The 7,563-nt window shown below is 35.8% G+C and overlaps 1 pseudogene; it reads right to left on the bottom strand.

Annotated features, from left to right (window-relative positions):
- Window positions 1-1,930: 1,930 nt before the first annotated feature.
- Window positions 1,931-5,331, bottom strand: LOC118755393 (annotated as a pseudogene).
- Between the last annotated feature and the right edge of the window lie 2,232 nt (window positions 5,332-7,563).

Here is a 7,563-nt window from a genome sequence, read left to right as displayed (position 1 = left end):
TGTTTATGTGTATGTTTATGTTTATGATTATGTTTAAGTTCATGTTTATGTTTATGTTTATGCTTATGTTTGTGTTTTTTTCATATTTATGTTTATCCTTATCCCTATCCTGATGCTTATCTTTAACCATATAATTCTCCTTATATGTAATTACTAGCAACCCGCCCCGGCTTCGCACGGAAATAAAATATAAGGCCTATGTCACTCACTGAAAAAAATGATTAAAATCGATCCCGTAGTTTTGATTTATTCATTACTGCCCGTGGCCCGAACGCGTTATATTTGGAGTAAAATAATTCCCCTTTCTTTATACCATGAAGATTTCCTGCTATCTTTGGAATATCTAAATTCATACCCTACATTTTAACATATTTACTTTTTGAATTTTTAAATATTTATTTTATTTTTACAACAACAATTAATATATTACAGAATGTCTTTATATACAACGTTCACAGCTTTCTTGTCATTAGACAATACAAACATGTTTTCTCTTGAGGTTACTCTTGAAAGAGCGACATACAGTTGGCCATGTGAAAAACAGTCAACGCTCAAATCTAAGCCAGGCGTTCACTGTACTTCGACCTATGTCCGAACGACGACGTCTTCCAGACATGACTTTATAATTTCAGTACAAAATTTACTCAGTTCTATATGTATGATTAACTATGTAAAAAATATGTAAATACTTACCATTTAGAAACAAAAGATAATTACAGTTGTAATATCTTCAAAAATTAATTAATTAGATAAGGATAAATGCGGTATTGACTAAAATCGCTTCGAAAATAAGCTATTAGTTGTCGTAAAAAGTAAATGACAAAAAATGTTATTGTGGGTGTAGTCGTTGGAATCGATAGCAAATTTAACGCGCTCCGAATCAATAAAAACTATTCAAAAACTGTATTTTAATTATGTGCGATTTATTAATATAGAACGTGAACAGAGCGGTTTATTTCGCTGAAAAAACACTCACAACTAAAAATTTTTCAAATTTGGGTTTTCTGTATAAAAACCCTCAATGCAATGGAATTCAGTACGGCAATAAAGACATGAATTGAAAATACATACATACATATATACATACGTCCGAAATTTAATTATGCGAGAGATTCGTACATATGTACTTACATACATACGTACCGAGTTCTTTCACCATACGATCTAATTCAACATGAATGAGGTGGGGTGAGATTCCCGCATAACTTCTAATGTTTCATTCGGTTGACAGCGAACAAACACACAAACAGCTTTTTTTGGAAAAAGTGCTGCTTTTGTTTAAACAATTTTGGTTAAATAAGATATGAATCAACTATTTTTTTTGATGCAGAATGAAAGTAAATATTTCAAAGTTTAACTTCAAGTAAGTTTCATTTTAATCGGTGGATTCTTTTATGATTTATGGCTGTGTAAACAAAAAATGTATGGGTTTTTACCATATTTTGTCCGATTGCCACGCCCCCTTTATATATTTCTTCACATTATAATGACATAAACCTTCCTCTTCAACCAATCTATCTATTAAAAAAAACCGCATCAAAATCCATTGCTTAGTTTTCAAGATTTAAGCATTTAAGGGGACATAGGGACAAAAAAAGTGACTTTGTTTTATAATATGTAGTGATCTTTATCCGTATACTTATTTTTGTCCTTATCTTTACCCATATAATTGTCCAATACATATGTAATTATCTTTATCCTTATATTTATCCATATAATTATCCTTATTCTAATTCTCATCCTTATTCCTATCCTTTTACCTAAACTTATGCTTTTATCCTTTTCAGTATCCTTATGCTTAGCTTTATTCTTTTTCGTAATTTCATCCTTATCCTCATTCTAATCCTTAGCCCTTATCCTTATCCCTTTCCCTTGACGTAAAATCACTAAATTAAATTTATTTATATGTATAAAGAAACGCAATACTCACCACAAACAAACCAAGCAACATCGCTACACTTCTCGACAGACGCGTGTTATTTGGTATAGATATGATGCAGTAATCACGATCCGGATGTGCGGTAAAAGCTGTCGCAATGAAACGTGAAGCAAAGCGGGTGTCTGTAGTTTCCCTAATGCCCAGCAATTTTATAGCGAACACATTGGAATGCATATCGAATGGGAAATCTCCATCTTCGTATGAACTATGCAACTCTGGTACATTGTAGGGAATGCGCAAACGTTTGCGAAAAGATGTTTGATAGTGCTCATGACTCCTTAAATCTAAATATGAATGTATGTATATATTTATGTATGTTGAACAAATTTTACGCACATGAATCCAATAATTGCATTTTGCGTAAGTACTCCTCTCGCAGATAAAAGTTTTTGTCGCTACCGTCGGCGTAGTTGAAACTGACACGCTCCTTTCGCCGGGCTGAGGATATGACATTTTGATCTCCCGACGAAGGACGCGTTGAATGCTTGAGTACTTCACTTGTACTTTTTTTTTGTGTGAGATCAGAAAGTTATTTATAAAGTTTTACATTTTACATAAATGGAATTCTGTTGTTTTCCAAACCTTTCTTACCTTTGCTTTCCCTCATCAGAATGGTCAATTAATTTATTCAAATCCTGTTCATAAATTTTCCCGATTGCTTCCGATGTGAAAAGTTTATAGTACGGCTTCTTCTCGATGCCACTAATGCAGATAAAAGGTATGTCTTATTTGCGTGCATATGTACATTTGTAAGTACGTCAACTCGATACTTACGAAACAATAATTTGTTTCTCCATATGTGGTTTATCTGATAAGAATCGTATCATATTACCGAAACCTTCACACTCAAAGTTCTCGATCAGAGTAAGAATATTGACATCGTTATTAAGCCAAATAAAACCGACTGTTTGATGTTGCAACTAAGAAACAAAAAGATAGTTATTTAAAAAGAACAATCCTCTATAAGTTAAGTGCTAATCTTTCAAAGAATGAAATGACTTCCGTTAGAGACTTAACATCGGCTTACGGAAAAATATTGCCTGGTTATCGGATAGTCCTCTTTTGTGGTTATATTTTTATTCATTTAATAACAATAAAATATATCTACCTGGGAATAATAAATCTAAACCAAGAAATCTAATAGTTAGGAAAGTGTGAATACCTAAACCAGTGAAGGCCCTGTGTCAAGAAAAATTACCAGTGTATATTATTTTGTACACAATCTGTGGAACGTAGTGTCCATAGATTTGAAATGTCACTACGACCACACCTTTTCAAAGGCTATCGGTCACCGAGTGGTCTTCTTTATAGAAGTACTTCTCTGTCCCTACTAGCTTCACTGCAGGCAGCGAGCAAGGCACTTGGCTCTTTAAGCATCACCTCCAGCATAATAAAACAGTGCAGGGAAAACTTTATAGCTTTAGCTGACAGGCATGTCGTTGCACTGATCTGGGTGCCGGGCACAACAGAATTCATGGCAACGAGATGGCTGACAAGCTGGCCGGGAATGGGTCGGCTCTGGATATCTCAGAGGCGAAGAAGGTTCTCGTGTCTCTGAGCTATATCAAGGGCCGCAATTCTCAGCACTGGAAAAATGTGGCTAACAGTAGATGGGAAAACCCACATACTTTAGGGTCTGTCTTATCAAACCAAACAGAAGGGATCTATCTCGACTAACTGGGGTTTACACAGGCCACTGGGCCGTGGGAATCCATGCTGAAAGGATTGGAACACAACACTTCTTGCCGTAGCTGTAATTCACCAAATGCAGAGAAAACGGTGAAGTATCTGCTCTGCGATCGCCAGCACTATGTAGTACTAGGATCAGGCTTCTAGGCAAAACCTGCTTCTGCGGTTAAACAGACATAAGTGATATCAACCCACTGAAGCTTCTTATATCGGCTTCTCTGATAACACCACCTCATATGAATTCGCCTTGACTGCCACTGTTTTATTTTATCAGAAGCGTATGACTTCATTTATTCGTACATACCTCACAGGCGATAAATGTATTATGCTTATCATCTTCATCGATTTCTTTTTGCAGCTCCTCTGCTATGTAAAAATCGCCATATTCTTCACGCAAATCGGGGCGATCCAGATCAATCACTTCTACGATGTCGTCGTTATCTTCGGGTCTGTACAAAGAGATGGGAATTTAATAGTTTTTTTTGTAAGTAAAGTGAACTCTAGTCATATTCTCTAGTCATTAATATTTTTTTTTTGTAAGTAAAGTGAACTCTAGTCATTCTTATATTTGTTGCAAAAAATAAATGATAAAATTTGTGTTACTCACAAAGCTCTTCGATAGCGCATGCGCTCTATAACATTATTGCGATGTATTATGTGTAGCCGCTGCACATTACGACACCGTTGTACGCTGAAATTACGTGGATACAAAACAGTGCTTATACCCTGCAACATATCATAGCAAGGAGTATCTAGAATAATTAAACAAAAATTATATGGTACAAATTGCAATTCTATGATGAAATTCCAACAAGTAATTTGCTCGTAACTTAGGAATACCGTTAATTCTTTCATGACACAATGATCGAAACGGCTAACATAAAAAAAAAAAAAATATTCCGGCGAATTTTTTACGAAATATTTTTTTTACTTAAATTAAAAAAAAATAAAAATATTCCGATGACTTGATAAAAAAAAATATTCCGACGAATTTTTTTCGGAATATTTTTTTTACTTAAATAAAAAAAAAAAAAATATTCCGTCGAATTGATAACATTTCACTTCTTTTGAAATCGGTTAAAAATCTTCCTCACTCACCTTCTGGCCGTAAATCTGCGTTCTCGGGCATTTGAACAATCACAACATATCGAATCTTGAACTCACGATGAAAGAATTCCACTAGTATGCGGTGCAAAAGCGTTGGATTGTATTTGGGGAAAAATATGAAACGCGTAAAGAACATCGTGTCGCCTCTGTTTAGTGCATATTCTTTGGTGGTGCTGTTCAAATTTGTTTTCAAATTCTATATGCATAAGTACAAATGTGTACAATGTTGACAGCGCCACAATACATACCAGAAATGATGTTTAGTCCAGTGCGTCCAGCAATCGGGGGGGCAGCGCGCCTATTAGTGGATAATAGCTGAATTCCGCATAGCCGATAATGGTGACATCTGTTGGCCGCTTGCGCACCATGATACGTTGCGTTGCATATTCCGAAAAGAAATCGGCGGCATGATAGAAACCGCGCGCTGAGGGGCCGAAAAAACGAGTTTCCTTCCATCGCAGCAGTGTCGATATGTAGCCGAAATCACGCTCTATATTTGTTATACCCGTCATTATGTATTGATTTTCTTCCGCTTTGTTATCCATTTGCGCATGGAAATTATTGGATTTGCTATTGTTATTGGATTCCGATTGCATTTTGTTATAGAATTATTAGAAATGTAAATCAGTTTTTGTATATGTTGTGCCTTTTTTATCTAGCACTTTTTTACTTTTGTATGTCTTTATGACTTCTTTTAGAGAAGTCAATGTGAAAAAATGATTGAATGATTGAATTTTAGATCGATTGTTTATCGATGCTGTTTCAAGCGTTTGACTTATACATAGAACACAGTACGACTATGGCGTAATAAACGGGTGAAGTAATAAAACAGCTTTCTTCCACCATGGTCACGACCAAAATATTTAAGGCCCTGTCACATGCAGCTTTCGCGTCGCTTTGACGTTGTTTCATTTTGACAGCAACGCAAGTAGCGCAAGTATTTGCTACAATGAATGCTCTCACAGCGAATGTGTTTAGTTTTTGAATTTGAATTCTACAATTAAAAGACTTTCAAACCGCGCGCTAAACGGTAAGAGTTAACCAGTTACCAAATTTCCCTAAACTCAAAAACTGCAAATCAATTGAAGAGACTTCTGGAGTGATACCAAAAAAATTAAAGAGTGTGCAGGCTGTGTAAGTGTATTTCAACAGGACCTGACCGATGGGCTTTATTCTTTCAGAGAATCTGATGGAACTTATATCGCGGCGTCCAGCATACTTGCAACCTTCTCTTGAAGTCAAATTTTCCGAGTAGCAGGTTAATTCCTGACACAGGCAGTGATATGCAGATGGAAAAGTTTATCTAATCAAGTTTATCGATGAGTTGTTGTAGTTATTAAACCACGTCGAAATTTGTAAAAAATCATCCAACGAAAACCTTATTTTGAAATATGAATTTTTTTTGCCTGCCTGAATCATTGAAGTAAGTCTAATAGGCGGCATACACAGTGCGTCTGACTTGCGAGTCTTCTCTGCCGCCAGAAATTTCCGCCTCACTCCATTCAGTGTTATACCAGCATCCGTTTCAGTTTAGTCTGCAGGTGGCCTTTCAGGCTTCTCCACATATGAAGACACAAAGTGACGGTAAGTGTAGCAGGGCATCAAACTATAACCACTTTTGAAGTTGAAATAAACGAATATTTAGATGAATCACTTGTTCTTCGTAGTGTCAATATATTCCATTATTGGCATTTTTACTTTTGTTTTTTAATTTGAAAAAAGGTTTAAAAAGCATTTAAGAGCGCCACAAACGAGTGTGGCTAGCGAGCAATTCAGGAGGAGAAAATTCAGAATTCGGCTTCGGCTTCGGCTAAAATTCCAGCTTCGGTCGGACACTAATAAATAGGTTAAGGGAGTGTGAGCCGGTTAAAAATATTTCCATTTCCATACCACAAATTTTCTATGTATTGATTTTCTGCCTCAATCCTTAACTTAATCTATGTATTTGTAATCTAGCAAGTTTGTGCACTCAATGCATTAAGCAAATATGATGCATTTGATTGAATGGAAGTTAATGGAGAATATACTTAAGTATGTGAATATATATGTATGTTCATACATACCCAGCAAACAATTGGAGCTCATTTAAGAGTCCGATATGACGGTGTTTCCCTTCATCTGAAGGTCGACTTATGTACTTATATGAGCTTAAATTCATACATCAAATGAGCCTCAATATGAGTCGTATTGGACTCTTATTGGCCTCATATACGGCTCAGTTTAAACTCTTTTAACACAAGTTTTGGCCTCATATGTATCTGAATCATATATTCTGAACGCTCAGAATATGTTTGCGGGGCATACGGGCTTCGCGCATCCAAGGTTGCTTGAGAGGTTTGAAAATCAGCCGCAAGTAATTGAAGCATCTAACCTCCATCCACCACTAATGGGTAGTAATTTTGTGGTTTTTACGGACGATTGGTTTGATTGAATCAACATGAGTCTACTGGACAGGAAATTTTAAAGCTCTTCAGCGCGTATGGAGTAGAGATACTTATGTACATATATGTACACCACATCTATAGAGATAGAGTATACATAAATAGAGACACATGTTCGTGAGTATGTGTCGCTTTAGATCGCCATATTTGAATTCCGGACAAAGGCGCCACATTAGCAATTTTGTTTTTTGAATTATGAAAATTGCTCTAAATCTTTTTCAATTTGACTTTTCATTAGAGCAATGAATAAAGTAAATATGCAGGATTTCACAAAGCCATTGCAATGCCAACAAAACTACACCCCGTGCTCGACAAGCAAATTCATGGCACTCTCAATTTAGTAACGTATTATGTATTGTTGTTGTTGCTTTTGTTGACTGCGACAAA

The sequence above is a fragment of the Rhagoletis pomonella genome, unplaced genomic scaffold, assembly GCF_013731165.1.
Source record: "Rhagoletis pomonella isolate Grant_MI unplaced genomic scaffold, Rhpom_1.0 Rhpom_scaffold_06142, whole genome shotgun sequence".
Classification (NCBI taxonomy): Eukaryota; Metazoa; Arthropoda; class Insecta; order Diptera; family Tephritidae; genus Rhagoletis; species Rhagoletis pomonella.
The sequence above is the reverse complement of the archived record's forward strand: the minus strand, read 5'-3'. Positions and strand labels throughout refer to the sequence as shown.